This window comes from Mustela putorius, unplaced genomic scaffold (assembly GCF_011764305.1).
Source record: "Mustela putorius furo isolate JIRA1106 unplaced genomic scaffold, ASM1176430v1.1 tig00000174_pilon_pilon_pilon, whole genome shotgun sequence".
In the NCBI taxonomy this organism is placed as follows: Eukaryota; Metazoa; Chordata; class Mammalia; order Carnivora; family Mustelidae; genus Mustela; species Mustela putorius.
Genome location: NW_025421304.1, coordinates 10439730 through 10463708, shown reverse-complemented (window position 1 = coordinate 10463708; position 23979 = coordinate 10439730). Strand labels below are relative to the sequence as shown.

Sequence of the window (23979 nt, the reverse complement as noted above, 5' to 3'; positions counted from 1 at the left end):
AAGTGTCTTCTTAGCTCTACTGTCCATTTTATATTTAACTGGATTATTTTTCTTAATGCATTAATATCATAAAGCACTTAGAACAAAGCAAAACACAGAACATGCACTGTGTATGTGAGAGCTATTATTATTTGGGAGAAATCTGAGTGAGAAGCACATTTGGGGAGAAGATCAGGACTTTCTTTTGGATGCACGTTAACTCCGTGATGTCTGTTAAACACTCAAGGGGGGACGCCTGGTTGGCTTAGTCAGTTGGGTGTCTGCCTTTGGCTCAGGTCATGATCCCAAGATCCTGGGATGGAGTCCTGTATCAGGTTCCTTGCTCAGCGAAGAGCCTGCTTCTCCCTCTGCCTGCTTCTTCCCTTGCTTGTGTACTCTCCCTCCCTCTCTCTTTCTCTCTCACTCTCTCACTCTCACTCTGAAGAATAAATAAATAAATGAATTAAAAAGAAACACACTCAAGGGATGATCATTGGTCAGGAGGTCAGATACACAAATCTGGAGGTCAAAGGACAGGTCTGAGTTAGAAATGTAAATCTGGGGGTAACTGCATATGGTTAGTATTTAAAGTCATGAAACTAATTGGTATCACCAAGGGAGTGGAGATAGAGAAGAGAAACATACCAAGGACTGAGCCCTGGGGCACCTCAACATTTAGGAGTTGTGATCTGAGCAGAAACAAGCAGGCAACTGGGAAGGGGGTGTGAGAGAGAGAGGTAGGAGGGCAGCTTGGAGAGTATAGAGTCTAGGAAGCCAAGTGAAGAAAGCTGTGTAAAACAAAGAGAAGGTCAACAGTTCAATGCTCCTAATGGGTCAAGTGAAATGAAGACGGAGAAGTGGTCATTGAATGTGGCCACAGAAAGGTCACTTGCAGCAGTCCTGGAGGAATGAGAGAGGCAAACATCACTTTGGAGTATGATCCAAGGAGAATGGGAGGACATGAATTCTGCAATTCCATGAAGAACAGGCATCACTTTTGGAGATATTTCTGTAAGGGAGAATGAGAAATGAAAAAGAGAGTTGAGAATACGGTGTGAAGGACATTTTCTTGTTTGTCTTTATTTCATCCAGCATATTCACAGTGATGTGCACATATATTTGAAGTATTCCTTTATGAGACATTTGGATGATGTAGTCTAATCAAAGAACATGTAGAACTCTCAGGGAAGTTTCACCTGTTCTAGGTCATACTGCTCCATGAGGTTGGACACCGTTTCCAACACACTAAGCCAAGTTAACTCAAGGGCTTAATAATATGGGTTATGGGTATCTAAAACTGATGTTATGGAAGCATTGGTGAGCCTTATAACTGAACACATATGTGTAGTTTGGAGTGATACAGAATGGACTAAATTGTATCCAAAAGAAAAGAAGAATGCTGGTAACTCAGAAGGAAGATGTGAAAATCGAGCAATTCTTGTATAAAATACGCTGGAAAAAGGCTTTGGTGAAGGTCCTGAGCTGTCAATGAAACAAAACTGAATGGTCTCTCTGGGGTCCTCTGACGAAAGCAGTAACCATAACATGACAGGCACCCCGATACCCCCAAGTTCAGGCCTCTGATGCCATTTTTCACCAAAAGAACCCAGAGCTTCCCTGACATGGTCAAGGATCTGAGACACTTGGGGTTAAGGCCGCACAAAGGTCTGAGACATCTAGTGGAGAAGAAGCAAGGATGCCTTCAAAGACCTGAGGGCTCTATGGAGCTAGGGTAGGAGGCCAGCCTGTGGGGAGGACTCCCTGTGAAAGGGTAGTCAAGGAATGAGGAGTTGAGAAGGAAAACCCATCGTGGGCTTTTTGGAGAAGCTGAATCTGTGAAAACTCTTAAGTCCTGAAAAGGGAATGTTAACATGGTCACTACGATGCTCATGTGAATTTTCAGTGTTATTTTCTAGAGAAAATGCTATGTATCGATTAAACCAAAATATAAAGGTTTTTCTATTAAGATTTTGTCCAACAAGCAAAATGACAAGCTAATTTATTTTGCCCTATCTCTTAGGCAGTTTGGACTGTTATAACAAGAATACCACAGGAAGGGTAGCTTAAAAACAATAGAAATTTATTTCTCTCAGTTCTGGAAGCTGAGAGTCTGAGATAAAGATGTCGGCAGATTCAGCGTCTGGTGAGGTCCACTTCCCCATTCAAGGGCAGTGTTCTTCCTGCTGTGTGCTCACATGGCAGCAGGGGTGAGTGGGATCTCTGGGGTCCCTTTTTCAAGGGCACTAATCCTGCTCATGAGGGTTCTACCCGCCTCACCTAATCACCCTCCAAAGGCCTCACTTCCTGATACTACCATACTGGGATCAGGGTACAATGTATGAATTTTGGGAAGATACAAAACACCCTACAAGCCTTTGGATCTGTTCGAGTTGTTTGATCAGATACTTGGAATTTCCACAGCTTCTGTCTCTTCTTGGTCATTTTGATGACCAACACCTCTTAAACAAGAGGTGTTGATGATAGCTTGCAAGAACTGTTTTAAACTCTTCAGGTTGGCACTGGCCAGTGTAAGTAGCCAGGATGACATGTCTGCCCACCTCTATCATGAGGAAGATAGGTCTTGTTCTTAGTCTAAAGAAATACTGGGGAAATATTTTTCAGGAGAGATCAAGGACAGAGATGTGTCATTCCCCTGACCCACTTGTGTTTTTTATTTGAAACTTTCATTTTTATCACCTACTCCCTGTGGTCACTTCTGGTCTCTAGCAAGTTAAAGAAGCTAAGCTCTAATCTTAGATTCTTCTACTGTCTGAATCCCACCAAAATCGACTGCTATCCTCTCATGCTCACTGTAATTAGAGCGAGAATTACTCTCACATTTGGAATGACCTGTAAGTATCAAGGGGGCATTTATGGAGAAACTAGAAAACTGACACAAATAAGGAAGCATAAAATCAGGGACCTAAACAGCCCAAGGGTTCATCACCTTTGGAGCCCCCAGTCTCTGACACCCTTTCTGACTGAATGGGAGAACCCAGCTGTGATATCATAAAAAATAAATATTTGATCTTTGTCCTTGTTTCCTGGCTCTCACCTCCTAAAACCCTTGGAATTTCCAGAGTGATAAGAGTCTTCTGTATGATAATGCCATGACTCGTGGCTGAGGGCATGGGGCTGGTCACCAGGAAGACCAAAGCATGATTAGAGGTTTGGAATATTATCACCAAACATAGACTTTGGGGAAGGGGGATGGGTTGGAGATCAGCAGAGGGCAAGGATTTAACCAATCATGCCTGTGTAATGGACCTTCCATGTAAAGGAAATCATGGGTTTTGGAGAGCTGCCAAGTTGGTGAACACAGGGAGGTGCTGGGAGGGTGGTGCTGCCCTGAAATCAAGGGTTTGCCACTTGGAGTGCATCAAATGGACCCCATCCAAGGAAGTGTTAAAAGTAGAGAACTTTTGGTTACTCGTTACAAGTAAGGAGACAGGAAGAAATCTCTCAACGCACTGTTCTCCCGTGGGGTTAGTACAGGAAACTTTTATTTAGTGTATTGGGGGTGGGTGCAGGGAGCTTACATGGGCACTTTTGGTTCAATTGCACACACCTAGCATATCAACATGCTAGTGTGTACATTGTATGTTCAAAAAATAGCAGAAAACTCCACCCATAAAAGGAAGTCTTAGTGTTACAATGAGCTAACAATGAGTTCAGGTCAGGTCAGGAGGGCTTCTGCACAGGTCCTCAGCTCCAGAGGACCATGTAAGGGGCCATCAGGTGAAACACCTCGTTGAGTATCTCCTTGGCTGGAACTGTTGGTTCTGTAAAACAAAGCACATTACTTCCCTCTTTTTTTCCCTTTCCCTTTTCCCTTGTGCTGACAGCTTTCTGCTCTCTTATTTAAGGAGCTTCCCCTTACATCCTAGCTAACCATGGACCCCACCCCGTACCTTGCCCTGTGCATCTCTTCCAACTGGCTATTTCTGAGAGGAATCCTTTATGACAAACGGATAACCATGAGTAAAGGGCTCTCCTGAGTTCCATGAGTTGTTCTAGTGAATTATCAAACCTGAGAAGGGGGCGGTGGGAACCCCCTGAATTCGTAGCCAGTTGGTCAAAAGTACCTGAGTACTTGCAACTGACATCTGAAGTGGGGGCAGTCTGGAGGGGCTGAGCCCTCAATTCATTGGATCCGACACTGACTCCAAGCAGTGTTGGAGCTGAATTGAATTGTAGGACACACAGCTGGAGAAGCAGTGTTGGGCAAGACACCATGTATTTGGTGTCAACAGGGCTGTGAGTAAAAACTGCTCAACCACCATAGAAGCCTGCAGGAGGGGATGAGAGGAGGGGAGGGGGAGGGGAAATTCAAGCAGGGGCCATATTGTGGGCCAGCAAACACGGTCAACAAACAAACTTTTGGCTTAAAAGCTTCATATTTAAGGGACTACCTTGACTTTCTGTAACGTTGTAAAAGGAAAAGCAAATCCATACCTTTAGGAGGGTCAGCGGTTGGGTAAATGTCAAGTCTTCATCTAGTCGCTGAGCAGCCAGGCTGAGGACTGGTACAAAATAAGGGTGGCCTTGCATCTGGAGGTGGAGGAAAAGAGGTCACGGATATAAAACTCAGTACAATGCCTAGAACACAACAGATTTGTCTATAGTCATCACAAGCAGAGGAAAGAGAAACCCGGGCTTCTCGACTTCCAGTCCACATTCAGTTTTCCTTTCATTTTGCAGCCTGAAAACGTGTTTGTTTGCCTAAAACCCTGGGCCTACAATCCAGGCAAAAAGATGCTTCATGGTAATGAGATGCTGCTGAGAAAAATAGAAAATTATAAAATTCTGACCCACTCCTTGGAAATGCAAACACATCTCATTTATTCACGGTCACTGATGTCTTTATCAGAGCTGGAATGTCTAACACATCCAAACAACCCATGATTCGTCTCCGTAATAGGAACGAAACAAGCTCCCTGTGAACTAATCAGCTAATCACGTTGCAGAGGGTGTTCAGTGCTTTTCCACAACAAATGTGGTATTCCGTTGGTCCCCTGATGCCTTTTGCTAATGCCACGTGGGGCGTCATCTGTTCCAGCACCTGCTGACTTCAGATGCGTCAGCATCCTCAGTCACCACAGCCTGACACCCTCCAGGTACTGGGCTCAGCTCCAGGCTCTTTGTGGGGTCAGACCTGATTCCAGCCTCTGAGAGATCCTGGGGCCCGAAGAGTGCCAGCTGGTTTGTTTATTTGATTTAGAAAAGAAAAGTCTCCACTGTTACAGAACAAAGAGTGAAAGGCAAGCCCCTGGGCCTGGACCTGTTCCTGACTCCATTATTTTACTTACATAGTTTATAATGCTTAGCCAATATGGAACATTGCTCTATTGCTTAGAAACCAAAATTATAGAGAAAATTAGATCTGAAAGAGTCATGACAATAACCAGGATTCTAAAGGGAAATACAGTAAAGAGAAGGGTCCAGAATGACTAAGCTCCAGGCAGACTCACCTCTGTAACAACAGTCACAGTTAACATGAATTCAGCACTTTTTGAGTGAGGCACTATTCAAAGTGTTACACATTCACTATCTCATGTATTCCTCACAATAGCCCTAGAGTTAGATCTAATGATTGCTTCCTTTTCCTCACAAGAAAATAGAGACATAGAGACATAGAGAGATGAGTATTGGTCTAAGTCACTCAGCCTGTGTGGGGCAAGTGCACAATTTGAACTCCAGACCCTTGGGTTTTATGCAACAAGCATACTGACCCAAGAGTGCAGTTCCCTGTGCAGATCACAGGAAAAGATGTATTTTGGAAGCCACATAAGTTTTTTCCTTCACTGAGAGACATAGTCACAGATCACTGGAGCAAGGATGAAAGTCCCTGTTTTGCTCTGTTATTTTTACAAAATGGGTAAAGCATCATTGTTTTTATGGTTGTAAAATAAAATACAGGCTTACTAGAAAACATGCACATAGTATAGGACTGTAGAAAGTGAAACTCCCCAAATACACATAACCCTATATAATCCCATTTGCCACAGATGCCAGAGAAAATCACTGTTAATAATTTTTCTGAACATGGGTATTTAAAAAAAAAATACAGCAGACTTCTGTTTCCAGCCACAACAAACTAGCTTGCACTGAGAAAAAGTAGACACAAAGGTCTATGATAAAGCAAAAGTAAAAACTTGTTTCAGGGACAAATCTTCCATACAGAAAAATTTCCAATTAGGTAAATAGATACTCATTCTCCTCACCCCCCCCCACCCCAGTCGTGGATGGAGCTTAATTCTCCATGAGTGTGGGCTGGTTTTAGAGACTCGCTTCCAACAAATATAGTGAGGGGAAAAAAAGGTAAATTTACAGTGGAGAACTCTGACAGACACTACTTTAAGTGATCAAAATTAACATCACTAATGTAAGTCATGTTGACATCATGTACTGCCTTAGTCTGTTTGGATTGCTATAACAAAATACCACAGACTGTGTGTAGAAGCTGATTTTAGCAACAGGCTTAAGCAACAGAAACTTGAGCAAGGTACAAGGGCCCACAGAGACCACCAAGCTGAATGCAAGCAGTCTCAGTAAGTGACCCACCTTGAAATGGTCATAGTCCCTAACTGACCAATGGACTGCTTACAATCAGGCAGAGTCAAAAAAAGAAAAGGGGGAAATTCTATACCTTACCATACTTCCTCACTCTACCCTATAACCATAGCCCCTCACCACCACCTTGTGGAAGACAGTCTCTGCTTTGCTATCCTGCCTGCTGCTCCTTTGCAGTTATTTAGTAAAATCCCTTCTCCTTCATTCTGCTTTGGTTGAATTCTTTCCCCCCCTCCCTCCCCATGCCATCAACCTCCATCCAATTGGAATGCACCACATTTAGTGGCCCTTATGGGGAATCTCTGGTGGTCCAGGACTCTCCCTGGATTCTCCAGGAATTTCTTGGGACTTTCCCTTCAGTAGACCAACTCTAGAACCCCATGGGGAACTAATGTCCTCCGGCTGAGGTTCTCCTCTGGCAGGATCCAAAGTCCCAGGGGGAACCTGTTTGACAGCCTTTGCCAGAAAGGGTGAGGGATTTCCCCTCCTGCCCTTCTGAGGGATCTTTCCCTCCCCTTCCTTTCTCTTTTGGGTCCTTCAGTGGTCTAACACTAGTACTCCTCAGACAATTGAAGGTCTCTGGCCACGGCAGCTCCCTGGTGGGCTCTGAAGGTCTGAAGACAAACAGGTTGAACTGTCTTTGCCTCTGAGGGCAAAGGACCTCTTTCTTCTCGTCTCCCACTCCCTCTCTTCTGAGGCCTCCATTCCCAATGTGCAGCCCAGTTGGCAGCCTCAGCGCAACTGGATGGAATCTACACATGCTACAGACTCGGCTGGAACCCTTTCCTAATGCTGGCTGACTCCTATCTGCCTTGCTTCTCTTACCTTCCCTCCCTTTGTTCTCACTTGTCCAGCCACCATCTTGATCTAGGAGCAAAATGCGTTCCTCCACATCTGAGCAGTGAGTCTTCCCCCTCCTTTTCCTGACCTGGTTTGGCCACCTGGTGTCCCGCCTCCCTGTTTCAAGGGACACCACAGCAGGGATTGCTATTGTCATCTGTCACAACCCTCTCCTTAGTGGGACACCTCAGTAGGGTCAGTTGCCTCAAAAAGGTCCAGTCCTTTCTCAGGTCAGTGGGACTTCATGACTGAAATCCCGACCATTAGACAGAGCTCCCTTCCCTTTAGTGGGATACCCCTTTGGGTCTTTCCCACTATGGGTCAAATCTCCTCTATTCCTTTGGACTCACTCTTGGGCTATATTCTTAAAAACTGGAACAAATTTGACCCCCAAAACCTGAAGAAAAAGTCTCATTTTTTTTTAAAGATTTTATTTATCTGTCTGAAAGAGAGAAATCACAAGTAGTTGGAGAGGCAGGCAGAGAGAGAGAGAGAGAAGCAGGCTCCCCGCTGAGCAGAGAGCCCGATGCGGGACTTGATCCCAGGACCCTGAGATCATGACCTGAGCTGAAGGCAGCGGCTTAACCCACTGAGCCACCCAGGCGCCCCAAGTCTCATGTTTTTATGTTATGTTTCCTGACCTCAGTACAAACTCCCAGATCAAGAGGTATGGCCCCTCCATGGAACTCTTTCTATAACACTATAATAAAGGTTGACTTCTTTTTCAGAACTCCTCCAATGGGTGGGAGGTCCCATATATGCAAGCCTTCATGGCATTGTCCACAAAATCCTGACCTCCACAAAAACTGTAGAGTGTACTTTGTTCAGTTTCATGGCCCTTCTGACCCTGTGGACACCCTAGATGACCCACATTTTACTCTAACCTATAATCTTTTCCTACTCCTGAAGGCCCAGGGGCTCCCCTGGACTTAAACCACTCACTTTAGATTTTCCCACAGGCACCCAAAATTAACTGTGGGGAACAAACTGATTGACATTTAGTAGACCCAGATATAACATATTTGGTATTAAAGCTATTTTAAGCTTGTTAATGTAATTAAAATAGACGTATTTTTAGAGATATCCACATTAAATAGAAAACTTTTATTCTATCAAGGTTTTCTAAAAACTAAAAAGCTCAAGTTATTTCTGTTGCAATTTGTCAGCAAAAGATGGCCTAAAATGATGGTTAATTTTGTCTGTCTCATAAAATTCTAATGGATAATTTTAAGATCACTTTCAAAATCTATGGTAACCTGAAACTTTAAAGTTTTGCTAAGCCAAATGATAAATTAGGTTGAATTCGTTAGATATCTAAGTCTTTTCCAAATAAGATAAAATACTGAAACATTAATTACTAAACATAAGGTTTATCTGCTTTTTAACTTCTTATTGTAGAGAAAGTAAAGATACTTGGGTCTGTTGGAAAACATGCTTTGTGTCTTATTAAAAGATTGTACTATGGGGGCACCTAGGTGGCTCAGTTGGTTGAGTGTCTGACTCATGATTTTGCCTCAGGTCATGATCTAAGAGACTGAGTCTCAAGCTGGGCTCTGTGCTCAGCATGAGTCTGCTTGAGACTCTCTCTCTCCCACCCCCTCTTGCCCTTCCCCACACTTGCTCATAATCTCTCTCTGAAATAAACAAAATCTTGGGGCACCTGGGTGGCTTAGTAGGTTAAGCCTCTGCCTTTGGCTCAGGTCATGATCTCAGGGTCCTGGGATCGAGCCCCGCATCGAGCTCTCTGCTCAGTGGGGAGCCTGCTTCCCCCTCTCTCTCTGCCTACTTGTGACCTCTTTCTGTCAAATAAATAAATAAAATATAAAAATAAAACAAAATAAATAAAATCTTGTAAAAAAAAGATTGTCCTATGAAAAATGCATATTTCCAAAAATTATGGAATGTATTCATAAATTTGTCATCTAAAGAATCCTGCTGTAATAGACAGCTCACAATTACTTATTACTGCTTTAATAATTTAATAATAATAATTTATTAATAATAATTTAATAATAATTACTTATTATTATTATTACTTATTACTGCTTTATTACTTAAAATTCTGCTAAGTGTAATTAAGACCAATGGAAATAAGGAAAGCAACTCTATGTACTAATAAAGTAGGAAATGGGTAAGAAAGGTATAAGAAATGAGGATACATTTTTGTTGATCTAAAAGAAAGCAATTTTGTCCTAAAACAAGACTGATTATTTAGAGAGAAAAGCCTTAGGACAAAATCTGAATGCGAAAGAAAGTTGTAGAAGGTTTGTGAAGGAAAAGCTTTAGAAAAAAACTTAATGTGTAGTTAGGACTGAAATTTGAAAGGAGTGAATTTTAAAAGTATGCTGGTGTTAGGTTGAAATTCTGCTTAACTCTCTGTTAAAAAGGACAAAGTTTTCTTGGATTGTTGGTCTGTTCCTGATAAGAAAGTGTAAACAGGGGGTGCTTGGGTGGCTCAGTCCATTAAGTGTTAAGCAGTTAAGCCTCTGCCTGTAGCTCGGGTCATGATCTCAGCATCCTGGGATGGAGCCCCTGCTCAGTAGGAAGTCTGCTTCTCCCTTTCCCTCTGCCTCCTCCCCCACCTAACTCATGCTCTCTCTCAAATAAAAAAATAAAGTCTTTAAAAAACAAAAAAGTGTAAACAAAAGGTTTTTTTTTTCTATTTTTTAATCCATCCAGATAACCAAAGTTTCTGTTTGTCTTTATCAGGTCTCTGATTACTTAAAACGTCTCAAAATTTATAATGATCTGTAATCCTATTTAGGCCTATGCTTTAAAACTTTCTGAGGATTCTAAGAAACTTCTCTGAGATATTTCAATTGTAAATGAAGTTTTTTTTTTTTTTTAACTAATTAGGTTTGTTTATTTGAATGTTAAGTTTCTTAGGAAGCATTCTCAAACAAATAGTGATAAGCCTTAGGCTGTATTGTATGGGTAAATGCTATAACTGTTCAAAAATATATATATGAAGTTCCTGAAGTTTTAATATGTCTTGCTTATGAGGTCATGACTTGATAATCTGGTTATTGAAGTTATGTGTCATAGAAATAACTGGATTTCCTTGTAAACTACATTATAATGAACTCTCATATCAGATCTCTAAACATCTCCCTTTTTTCGAGTCTTTTGTTATTTTTAGTTATTGTTCTGATGCTCTTGCCGAATGAGTTTTGTCTTTAAGGAGATTCGTGAAAACAGTTTTTGGCAAATACAGGTTTTTGATATCTTTGAAATCATAAAACTAATAGGGGTAAGAACTTCCAGGACTAACAGAAAAGGCTGCATCCAAACAAGTAGAATTAGTGATATGGGATTGGATGAATTGAGGAAGGGAATTATAGTTTTTATGACTCTTATTTAAAACCCTGTTGTGCCTAATATTTGTTCTTACAGATTGAGAAAGTTTTCTCTTAAACTATCTATGACTTACAGAAATGTGATAAAGTATTCCTTTGTGAACAAACTGAAATGTTTAACTTTTCTCCATACCTGAACCCTCTGAAATTCAGAAACTGTTAAGGAATATTCTTTCTTCCATGGAAATTGTAATTATTTACATAAGTTCAATGAGAATCTGTTCTCCTCGCAACAGGACACCATTAGAAACATTGTTTATTTTACCAAGGCTTTGACTGGAGACAAGCATAGACTCAGATTATCACCAGACAGCTTCAAGGAAATAAGGCTGACTTTATGAAGCCAATGAAGCCCTTTGAAAATGTTGGCCAGGTACCTCGTTTACAGAGTTCCCAGCAGCCTTACCAGGTGAGTAAAAATCTCAACTATCAAAGATCTTTTTTTTTTTTTTTAAAGATTTTATTCATTTATTTGAGAGAGAGACAGTGAGAGAGAGCTGAGTGAGGAAAAGGTCAGAGAGAGAAGCAGACTCCCTGTGGCGCTGGGAGCCCCATGCGGGACTCGATCATGGGACTTCGGGATCATGACCTGAGCCAAAGGCAGTCGTCCAACCAACTGAGCCACCCAGGCATCCCGATTAAAGGCCTTTTATTCAGGCTTCTCTTTCTCATAATGATAAGAATTTTATTTTGTTGTCTTTCCTGATGATTCTCCACTTGGTGCCAAGATTCCATTACTGCCGTAAGTTCTCTGCTCAGATGATTCTCTCTACTCAGGGAAATCTGTACATGTCCACCTTGGATCTGGCTGTCCCATCTTTTATACTTCCTACATATGAATTTCCACTGACCAATGCTGCCCATAGGTAGGGACGACTTCTCTACACCCTCATTCAGCAGGAAAAAGCTACTGAAGGTGAGACTTCTGCCTAAATGCCAAAGATTTGTCATTGCTGGTTTGCCAGGTGGGAATATAGAGGCTGCTTTTAGGCAACAATCTTGAGCGACGGAAACTCAAGCAAGGCACAAAGGCCCACGGAGTTCACCAAGCTGAATGCAACCAGGCTCATTAAGTAACTCACCTTGAAATGGCCACAGGCCCTAACTGACCAGTGGGCTACTTACAACTAAGCACAGTCGCCAAAAAAGGGGAAATTCCATATATTCCTGTACTTCTTCTTTCTACCCTATAACTATAGCCCCTCACTACCACCTCATGGCAGACCGTCTCTCCTTTGCTATCCTGCCTGCTGCTCCCTTGCAGTATATTTAACGAACTTCTATTTTCTTTGTCCTGCCTTAGGTGAATTCTTGTACTGCCAGCACTGCCAACTGGAATGCATCGTCCTTGTGTGGCTTAAACAACAACTACTTATTTTTCACAGTTCTGGAGGCTGGATGTCCAAGATCAAGGTGATGGCAGATTCCACTTCTGGTGAGAGCCCTCTTCCTGGCTTACAGATGACCACTTTCTTTTCCCACTGTTTATTCACATGGCAAAGAGAGGGAGAGAAAGCAAGCTGTCTCTTACTGAATCTTAACAGGCATTAATCCCATCATGAGGGCCCTATTCTGATAACCTCATCTAAATGTAGTTACTTCCCAGAGGACTTACCTCCCACCTACAAATTTCAGCAGACACAAGCATCCAGCTCATAATATGTACCCCTTGATATGTTGTAATGAGAAGGGTAATTTTCATCTGTGGTACTCTTCCCCCAAATCAATAATCCCATCTGATCTATGAGAAAACATTAGAAAAGCCCAAATTGAGAAACAGTCTACAAAATCCCTGACCAGTACTCCTCAAAACTATCAAGGTTATGAAGAATAAACAATAAAAATTGATCAAACTGTTATAGACCATGGTACAGACCTGGCAACTAAATGTGGTACCTGCATTATAGGAACAGAAAAACCTTGTGAAATCTGAATAAAGTCTGTCGATTACTTAATAATATTGTATCAATGTTAACTTACTGGTTTTGACAAACCTAACGAAGTTAGGTAAGACATCAACATCAGGGGAAACTGGATGAAGGCTATACAGTATATATTCTTTCCGTAACATTATTAAAAAATTATTCAAAAACCAGTTTATTTAAACATCTTTGTTGTTTGAAGATAGCCAGGGCTTAAAGAGCCAAAATCCCTGCGAAAAAGGGAAGTGCACTGAAGTGAGCCTGGCCTTATGCCCAGTTCCCCTTTGAGGAATAGCCATAGGCCTAATAACTGCCACAGGGCTGAGAGACCCAGAGGTCTTTGTGGTGGGTCTTCGCTGACTCATAAGAAGTGTTGGTCCTGAAGTCTTAAAACTAAGCAGGGTCCTCAAAAGTCCCATATGATGAAGAAGAGCAAGGCTGAAGTTCAGGCCTCACTAAGAAGTTATAAGGACCTCAGTGCTCCAATTAGTATCACAGGAGAGCTACACCTGAGGAATGAAGGTGAAATGGAAATAGTCTGAGCCTTCTAAAGACTAAAACTTGGTTTGAAACCAACTCGGGCTCATACTGGACTAAGTTGACCCACACTTACTCAAACTGTTGCCAGAGGCAAAAGCAAATTATCTCTGGAAGAAAGTAACATCATGAAAGCCTCAAATTATTTCTACATTTTTTATACACATATGGCATTCAATAAAAAATCTAGGTGACATGGAATATGGTAAGAAGGCTAAACATACATAGAATTAGAATTTCAGAATTAGAGAACAAGAGAGAATGGAAAAACAGTTCTATTTGAAGAGAATATGGCTGAATGGTAAAAGATCAAGTCATAGATCAAAAAAGCTCTTTGAGCATCAAGAATAAATATAAAGAAATACACATCTAGTTACACCATACTAAAACTGCTGAAACTCAAGACAAAGAACACTCTTTAAAAGCAACCAGAGGAAAAAAGACACATACTTTTAAAAGAACAACAAAAAGATTGGTAGTTTTTCAACAAAAATTATGGAAGTCTCGAGGACAAGTCAATGGAATCTTTATGGAGTGCAAACAAAATAACCCCAACCCTAAACTTCTATTCTCAGTGAAAATACTCTTCCAAAATGAAAGTAAAGTAAAGAATATTTCCAGCCAAACAAAAACAAAAAATGCATTTCTAGCAGATGGGATTAAAAGGAATCCTATAGAGAGCTACAATAAGATTAACAGCTGACTTCTCATCAGAAACCATGAGGCCAGGAAGCAGTTAAAGACATAATCAATATGCCAGGGGTAGGGGGAGATTACCAACCAAGAATCCTATATCTAGCAAAACCATAACTCAAATAGTTAGACATTCACAGAAAATTAATCATCAATAGACCTTCTCTATAAGAAATACTAACCAGAATCTTAAGTGAAATGAAAGGACACTTGGCAATAATGTGAAGACACGCAGAGAAATAAAGAGTACCCATGAAAGTAACTACATAAATAAATATAGAAGACAGTGTAAATGCATTTTTGTTCGTAATTCCCTTCTGCTCTCTTCTGTTTCAAAAGACAACTATATAAAGCAATAATTATAAAACTCTGTTAATGGGCTTATAATGTACAAAGATGCAATTTGCATGACTATAAACCACAATGGAAGGGCAAAGGGATGGAGTTATATTGGAGCAAAGTTTTGGTATAAGATTGAGATGAAGTTGGTATTAATCCAAATTAGATCATCTTAAATTAAGATGTTAATTGTAATCCTCAGGGAAACCACAAAGAGGAAGAAGGAGGAGGAAGAAGGGAAGGAGGGGGGAGGGGGAGGAGGAGGAGGGGAAGGAGAAGAAGAAGAACAACAACAACAACAAGAGGAAGAAGGGAGAGGGGAGGGGGAGGAGAGGAGAAGAAGAAGGAGGAGGAGGAAGTTGAGAAGGTGGGGGAGGAGGAGGAGAAGAAGAAAGAGAAGAAGAAGGGAAATAAGCTAATACACTATGAAATATCAATTTAGTGTAGAAGGAAACAATAATCCCAAAATAGCAAAACAAAATAGATATAAAATATGTAGAAAACAAATAGTAAAATGGCAGGCATAAATCCTACCTTATTAATAGTTACACAAAATATAAGTGGGTTAAACTCTTCAATCAAAAGGAAGAGATTGGAAAAAGGATTTTAAATGATCCAACACTGTGCTGTATACAAGAGACACATTTTAGATTCAAAGATACAATAGGTTAAAAATAGAAGAATGGAAAAAGATACACCATGTAAAAATTAGCAAGAGATTGCTAGAATGGCGATACTAATATCAGACAAAGTAAAGACAAACATTTTTACTAGAGACAAAGAAAGGCATTTTATAATGATGAAAGCTTTGATCTATCGGGAAGATGTAACAGTTATAAGCATGCATGCACCTAACAACAGAGCCCCTAAATACACAAGATACAGAAGAAAATACATAAAATAGCCTAACGAGAGGGAGCAAGGTAAATGGGGTTAAATGTTCTAAGGACCACCATCCAGAAATATAAAGTACCAATTTATATATTATTCCCATAGTCAAGAATGCATATGGTAATCTGTAGGGTAATCTCCTTAATGAATAAAAGAAAGTATAACTAACAGAAATGGAAGGTGTGCTTTTTAAAAAACCTGTTAATTCAGAGAAGAAAAAAAGAAAAATGAACATTATGCCAGTCAGGTGTAGATTAAATGGCCAATTAAACATGTCAATATATTAATAGTTATATTAAGTATAAATAGACAATGCTAATTAAAGATAAAGATTATTAGTTGGGATTTTTTAAACTATATGTTGCTTATAAGGGATGATCTTAAATATAAGGATACAGAAAAGTTGGGAATAAGAGAAAGAGAAACGATACAAACAGCATCAACCAAAAAGAAACATTAACCGAAAGGAAACTGGAGAGGTGATTCTAATATCAGACAAAGTACCAGGCGCATTATCAGAAATAAAGTGAATAATGAAAGGGTCCATCCACTAGCACTATATAACAACTCTAAATCTGTAAGCACCTAACAACATCTCCTCTAAAAATGTAAAGTAAAAGTCATAGAATTAAAAGGAGAAATATATTCACATCATAGCAGGGGATGTTAAGACAACTTTCCCATAACTGATAAACAGACTAAAATCAATAGGTCTATAAACAACTCAAACAACATGATTCCTGCATTTCACCCCATGACCATGTATAGAACTCAACAAATCATGATATACATTCTTTTCAAGTATACATGGAAAAAAAATCTAAGTGACTGTATGTTTGGCCATAAAGCGAGTCTCAACAAATTTCAGAGAATTAAAATCATATGGAATGTGTGGCTCTGATGACAGTGGAAATAAGCTAGATATGAATTACAGAAAGAAAACTAGAAAGGTCCCCAAGAGTTTGCAGTTTAAGCAATAACCCATGGATCAGAAAAGAAATTACAATAAAAATTAAAGAAAGTATTTTGAAGGAAATTATTAAAATAACATATTAATACTTCTGGGCTGCTGTGTAGGCCATGCTTAAAGAAAACGGTATAGTCCCAAATTTTTTAGAAAAAAATTAATAGCCAAAATCAGTTATCTAGATATTCCAGATCAAGTAGTTAGAAAATAGCAAATTAAAAGCAAAGAAAGTAGGAAGGAGGCAATGATAAAGATAGCAACAGAGATTAAGAAACTTGAAAACAAATATCCAATAAAGGGCATCAGGGGCGCCTGGGTGGCTCAGTGGATTGAGCCTCTGCCTTCGGCTCAGGTCACGATCTCAGGGTCCTGGGTTCGAGCCCTGCATCAGGCTCTCTGCTCAGCAGGGAGCCTGCTTCTCCCCCCACCCATGCCTGACTCTCTGCCTACTTGTGATCTCTCTGTCTCTCTGTCAAATAAAAAAAAAAAAAAAGCATCAAAAGATTTACATTTATAAACCTCCTATCAGTGATAATTTAGAATAAAAAATAGGAAAGACACAAAATATCAATACCAGTCAGGAACAAACTGGAGCGTTATTACAGATCCCACATATTAGAAAGATGGTAGAACATTATAAACAATAAGGCAGTGAACTTAAACATTTAAATAGACAAATTTTTAGAAAAACACAATTTACCACAATTGACACAAGGTAAATATAAAGTATCTTATCCATATTCCCAAAGAAATCAAATCTGTAGTTAAAAACCCTCTTACAATGAACCTTTTAGGCCAGGTGGTTTCCTCAATGAATATACCAAGCATTTAAAGAAGAAACAACACAATCATAAATTTTCATAAAATAGGTAAAGAAACATTTCCCAGCTTGTATTACAAGATCAAATAATCTTAGTCCCAAAATATGATAAGGACATAACAACAAAGGAAAGTTACCTACTGATCTTTCTCAGAAACATAGATGGACCAAAAAAATAAAAATTAAAAGTTCCTAAAAAAGTAAATAACAAGAACAATTTAGCAACTGTAAGAAGAGCAAGGGGAGGTGGGGTGGGGATGGGTTAGGTGGGATTAGGAGGGCACTTGTCCTAAGGACCAGTTGTTCTATTTAAGTGACGAATCACTAGATTCTGCAGCTGAAACTAATATTACACAGTGTGTTGACCAACTGGAATTTAAATAAAAACTTGGAAAAAAAAGCGACACCTGGGTGGCTCAGTCAGTTAAGCATCTGCTTTTGGCTCAGGTCATGATCCCAGGGTCCTGGGACGGAGCCCTGCATCAGACTCCCTGCTCAGACTCCCTGCCCTGCATCAGACTCTCTGCTCAGCAGGATTCCCGCTCGTCTCTCTGCCTGCTGCTCCCCCTGCCTGTACTCTCGCTCTCTCTCTGACAAATAAATAAATAAAATCTTTGAAAAAAAAAGTAGAAAAAAAATTACAAAACAAACAAACAGAAAACCAAAAAGGGTAATATATCAAAGCAAAATTGGGTTTATTCCAGGAACAGAATATAGTTCTAACACTTAAAAACCAATCATTGTAACTGAGTATATCAGTAAAATGAAGAAGAAAATTGCATAAAACATCAATAGGTATAGAGAAAGCATTGCTAAAATTCAATCCCATTCACAGTAAACACATAGAAAACTAGGAATAGATGGGAACTTTTTTTTTAAACACATCTTAAAAAGAATTATTTTAGACTTAGAGAAAAGTTGCAGAAATAGTGAGGAGAGTTCCCATATACTCTTTTTTTTTTAAGTTTTTTTTTTTTTTTTTGACAGAGAGAGATCACAAGTAGGCAGAGAGGCAGGCAGAGAGAGAGGAAGGAAGCCGGCTCCCTGCTGAGCAGAGAGCCCGATGTGGGACTCTATCCCAGGACCCTGAGATCATGACCCGAGCTGAAGGCAGCAGCTCAACCCACTGAGCCACCCAGGCGCCATATACTCTTAAGTTAACTATCTGTTACACAACCACAGTGCAAATCAGGAAATTAACACTGATATAATACGGTTAATTTATAGAGCTTATTCACGTTTTGCTAGTTTTGCAATTAGTGTCCTTTTCTGATTCAGGTTCCAACCCAGAATTCGCATCTTGCCTTTACTTGTCGTGTCCACTTACTTTACTCCAACTTGAGACAGTTCGTTCCTTGGTCTTTATTTTTCAGGACCTAAACACTTCCAAAGAGTATTACAAAGGGATGTTGTTTCAGGAAGGAACTTTCTTAATCTGACAAAGAATGTGTTTTTAAAATCTACAACACACTTCACATCCAAGAGAATGGCTATAATCAAAAAAGTAGAGAAAAGCAAGTGTTCATACGGAAGGACACGGAGACACTGGACCCCTCACACTTTGCTGGTGGGATGTAAAATGGTGTAGCTGTTGTGGAAAGCAGGTCGGTGATTCCCCAAACACACACACACACACACCAGTTTGATGGTTAAGCACCGAAGTAGTGTATGGCTCAGGGATTCCTCTCCTATGTATATGCCCCCAAAGACTTGAAAACAAGGGGGCGCGTGATTGGCTCAGTCGGTTAAGTGACTGACTTTGGCACAGGTCACGATCCCGGAATCCTGGGATCCAGGTCCACATCGGGTTCCCAGCTCCACCGGGAGTCTGTTCTTCCCTCTAACCTTCTCCTCTCTCATGCTCTCTTTCACTGTCTCTATCTCTCAAATAGATAAGTAGAATCTTAAAAAAAAAAAAGAAGAAGAAGAAGAAGAAGAAGAAGAATTCAAAACAGGCTCAAACAAATCCTTGTCATGAATGTTCACATCAGCATGACTCACAATAGCCAAACAGATGAAGACGACTCAAATGTCCACCAACAGATGACGGGATCAACAAATCATGATAGGTACACCCAACGGACTATGACTCCACAAAAAATGAAATAAAATCCAAAAAGAAGCTACCACGTGGATGAATCTTGAAAATGTCATGCTAGGAGAACGAAGTCAAACAAAAAGATAATATACTATATGATTTCATTTAGTGTGTGAAATACTTAGAATGGGCAAATCCTTAGAAACAAAGGAGATCGCTAATTGCCAGAAACAAGGGTTTTGGGGGAAATGAGGGATAATTGCTTAATGGGGACAGGATTTTATTTTGTAGTAATGGGAATGTTTTGGGGAGTACATAGAAGTGGTGGTTGCAAAATATTGTGAATTACTAAATGCCCTCAATTGTTCTCTTGAAATGAGTTAATTCTACGTTATCTGAATTTCATCTCAAATTTTAAAATTCTACAGCGAACATCATGCTTGATGATGAATGTTAAAAGCATTCTACCAAGATTGGAAGAGAGATGCCCATTACCACCAGTTCTATTTAACACTGTGTTAGAGGTCTTAGCCAGGGCAATAGTTATAAAGAAGAAAAGTGGGGTGCCGGGAGGGCACCTGACTCTTGGTTTTGGCTCCAGAAATCATGCTGTCAAGGCTGTGAGCTCAAACTTACATAGGGCTCTCTGCTGGGCATGAAGCCTGCTTAAGATTCTCTCGCTCTCCCTCTGCCCCTCTCCTACTTGCCCTTCTGCAGGCTCTCTCTCTGAAAAAAAGAAGAATAAGGAGGGGGAGGAGGGGTAAGAAATCAAGGGAAAGAAGAAGGGAAAGAAGAAAAAGAAGGAGTGGGGGAGGAGGTGGTGTGGAGAAAGGGAAGGGAGAAGTAGAACACACAAGGATCACTAAGGAAGAAATAAAAACTGTCATAGCGCATAGCTGGCAGTATTAGACCTAGAAGATCTGAATGAATCTACAGATAAATGTTACAATCCGTAAGTGAATTTAGAAACAGGGCCAAAAATTTCTTAAATCCATTGTATTTCCAACTCGTTAGAAATTGAAGAAGTCCAATACCATATACAGTACCATCGATGACAACCAAACTCCAGAAACTTTTTAGGCAGAAAAATGACAGATCTTATTGAGGAATATTAAAGAAGGCTTACAAAAATGAACAGGTATCTTAGGTTCACAGACGTTAATTTCAGACACAGATTGAACTCCTTTCTGATATTAGAATTCAGAACAGCGGTCCTCTGAGGAAAGAAAAGTGGTTGACGGGGGCACAAGGGGCGCTCTGGGGTCTCTTCTGGTAATTTGTCTGAATGGCAGTTACAGGAGTATGCTCACTTTGTGAAAATTCATCAAGGTGCACATTTTTTTGCGTTTGTGTTCAATAAATTTGTGTATTTTTGAGTGAGTGTAGCTCACACACTAATCTTCAGTAAGTATCAATAGAGATGCACAAAAATCCCCCAGGGGCGCCTGGGTGGCTCAGTCAGTTAAGCATCTGCCTTCGGCTCATGTCATGATCCCAGGGTCCTGGGATGGAGCCCACATCAGGCTCCCTGCTCAGTGGGGAGCCTACTTCTTCCTCTCCCTCTGCCGCTCCCATTGTTTGTACTCTCTCTGTGAAACACCTAAATAAAATCTTTTAAAAAACAAAAACAAAAACAAGTCTTGCTGTTGTCCTTAACTGCAACTCTAACCTTGCTTGAAAACTCCCTCCCCTTCCCAGCTCTTTCATGGGTCTCCAAAAGGAGACCTTCCATTATTTACAAAACAGTCTGTCAAACATTTCAACTTCAGCAAATACCAGAAAACTAGTTGTGTAGAGTCAAAATCCAAATTCAGGTTAGGGTCAGTTGGGAGACCCTGCTGTCCAAAATAAGACCATATACTCCAATTTGCTTTCTGAATTTACCCTGGACTTTTTCCCTTATATAAACCCACCTTATTCCCTCTAACGGTTGTTAGGTATCTGTTCTGTGGCTTTACAGAATTTTTCCCAACACATCACCTTTTAAACGGTGTTTAAGTTGTTTTCAACTTTTTGCATTTGTTTAAAAAAAGTCTTCTAGTGAATATTCTAGCACAGACCTCTTTTCCAGTTGACTATTCCTTTTTATTAGAATAAATGACTTGAAGTTAAAATGATAAGGCAAAAAGGGCACAGGTGGATAATGGTTTGATGCATGTTACCGGCTTGTCTGCAAAACGGCTGTCAGCATTTACCGCACCACCCCGGCCAGCACTGCCTACTGTGTCTTTCTAACCCTTGCCAAATCTGAGGCATGACAATAACAGCTTGTCAGCTTACTCACCGTTTCTGTAACTGTAAGCAAGGCGGAACACAGATTTAGTGGTCATGTGTAGTGCTGTTGTGGAATCTCCCATTTTTAGTGAGGTCCGCTTCTTGTGAATGTTTAGAGAGTTGTCCATATATGACAAATATTAACCATATTTTTGTCACATATGTAGCAACTATGATTTCTCTTACTTGATGACCTGTGCGTGTGTCTGTTCCTTGCCAGACTGTTAGCAGTAATAGTATCCCCGGATGTTAAGAACACACGTTATTTTGAGCTCATTTTTACTTACCTGTATTTTCACCCATGTGGACAACAAGGCATGACTATCTAGTGGCTAAGAGCAGGGACTCTGGAGCCAGACAGTCCTGTTACTTCTTAGCCACGTGACTCTAGGAAATGTATCTCGGTGCCTTGGTTTACTTATAAAAGGGGAAAAATGATAGTACCTACCTTGTAAGATTCTGTGCAAATTCAGGGACACCTGGGTGGCTCAGTGGGTTTAGCCTCTGCCTTCGGCTCAGGTTATGATCTCAGTGTTCTGGGATCAAGCCCCATCGGGCTCTCTGCTTGGTGGGGAGCCTGCTTCCCCCTCTCTCTGCCTGCCTCTCTGCCTACTTGTGATCTTTCTGTGTCAAATAATAAAATCTTTTTAAAAAAATTCAATCAGGGACGCCTGGGTGGCTCAGTTGGTTGGGCGGCTGCCTTCGGCTCAGGTCATGATCAAGCGTCCTGGGATCGAGTCCCGCATCGGGCTCCTTGCTCCGCAGGGAGCCTGCTTCTCCCTCTGACTCTGCCTGCCACTCTGCCTGTGCTCGCTCTTGCTCTCTCTCTCTCTCTCTCTGACAAATAAATAAATAAAATATTTTAAAAAAATAAAAATAAAAAAAAAATTAAAAAATTCAATCAATTAAGCTGTGTTAGAACAGTGCCTGGCATATCATAAATTCACCACAAGCTTTTGTTTTAATGAACACATACCACTTACATAATAACAACTAACTAAAGTTATTTTTTTTAATTTGATTTTTTTTCAGTGTTCCAGAATTCATTGTTTATGCACCACACCCAGTGCTCCATGCAATACGTGCCCTCCTTAATACCCACCACCAGGCTCACCTAACCCCTTACCCCCTCCCCTCCAAAACCCTCAGTTTGTTTCTCAGAGTCCACAGTCTCTCATGGTTTGTCTCCCCCTCCGATTTCCCCCAACTCCCTTCTCCTCTCCATCTCCCCATGTCCTCCACGTTAATCCTTATGCTCCACAGAGTCAATTAGCATACAGTTTCACTTACCTGTGAAGTTATTTTTAAAACGAGAATATTCTGTTATTAGGGCAAGGACCTGAAAAGCCCATTAGCCCAGTTCCCTGGAGAGCTGTCCTGGGATTCCGGGACGAGCTCCTCACTGCCCAGGCCTCACACTCAGCTTGGTCAGATCAAGCCCCCAAGAGGACACAGCAGCCTTACATCCTGCCTCCAGCCGTGCCTCCCCCTCTTGTTTCTAAGCATCAGAGCCTTCTGACCCCAACTAGCTTTTTAGGTAAAGAATTATATCTGGAAGACAAAAAGAAAAGGAAAAGTGTCTATTTCATTCTGTAGACATTTCCCGGGTGCCTGTTGTGTATGATTGACCCAGTCAGGTAACTGCTGCCATTTTTGCGGACAGACTGTGTGTTGGTCACTTAAGGGACATATTAGCTCTCGAAAAACTCACACACACACACACACCCCTGTGTCCCCATTGTATAGAGGAGGAAACTAAAGGCAAGTGACTTGGCCCAAATCCCCAAAGGTGGTCCGCCTCATCCAGGGATGGCTTCACCCCCACTGCAGTCTACTGATTTGGCTGCAGAATTTTTCCTGTGGGTTCTCTGAGCCCTGAGCTCTGCTGAGTTCGAAGCAGCCACTGGAAGGATTCTCTTCAAAGGAGAGAGGTGGGTCTGCCCTGTGAGTGAACACACACACTCTCTCTCTCTCTCTCTCTCTCTCTCTCTCGTTCCTCGCCATCTCTACAGAGGAACATCATTTGGGGCAGTGAAGAAGGCCCAGCCAGACAGGCATTTGGGGGATCCAATCCGCTTCCCTCAGCTTTGGCCAGAGCACCCACATGGACCGCAGGGAAGAGGGCTCCGGGGTTGCCCTTTCCCTATGGGCCTGGCCAGGGGTCCTGACCAGGACCCACCATGCTGGGCTCTTCAGAGCTGATCTCCAGACGCCTGCAACAGCCCCTCGCTCCTGCCCAGCAGGCATGGCCACTGGGCTTCACTCCCCTCTAGGCCCCAGGGGCTCTGCCCCCAGCGCGAGCCTCAGCAGTCTGGAGCTGCCGAAGGAGTTGAAGGCCCTGGAAATTGTGCTCAGTGGGGAAGAGTGCCTTGTTATGGTTTCTCACCCACCATGAAGTGTAGGGATCCGTTCCTAGGGGCGAGACAGTGTCTTGCTCCTGCCTCTCCAACCCAAACTAGCCATACCTACCCAGAAGCTCTCTTTTTCCTCCGCTGGCCCAAGAGGAGAACTGTTTTCAGACTTCTGGGAACCAAACACTCACAAAAAGGGCTTTGAAATTCTGGGGCCTCACTCTATCCTAGAAGCCCGTTTTCTTTCCCAAACCCTCGGCTCCCCATGGCGTGAGGCAGAGGAAGGACGAGACAGGGTGACAGGTGCCTGCCAGGGACCTTTAAGTCCAGGCAGTGGCCTGCCAGCCACATCCGAAGCTCTGAGGTCATCTCCCCTGATACCAGAGACTTGGCACCTGC

General features: G+C 41.4%; 2 long non-coding RNA genes across 2 annotated transcripts; one reads left to right on the top strand and one right to left on the bottom strand.

Annotated features, from left to right (window-relative positions):
* Window positions 1–3463: 3463 nt before the first annotated feature.
* LOC123391046 lies at window positions 3464–4943 on the bottom strand. The gene is made up of 3 exons (XR_006605685.1): window positions 4791–4943; window positions 4435–4530; window positions 3464–3761 (listed from the first exon to the last, which is right to left on the bottom strand). It is a non-coding gene; the product is annotated as an uncharacterized LOC123391046 (long non-coding RNA).
* A 6082-nt stretch (window positions 4944–11025) lies between these two features.
* On the top strand, window positions 11026–19710 carry LOC106004992. The gene is made up of 3 exons (XR_001178122.2): window positions 11026–11157; window positions 12052–12183; window positions 18810–19710. It is a non-coding gene; the product is annotated as an uncharacterized LOC106004992 (long non-coding RNA).
* Window positions 19711–23979: the final 4269 nt, after the last annotated feature.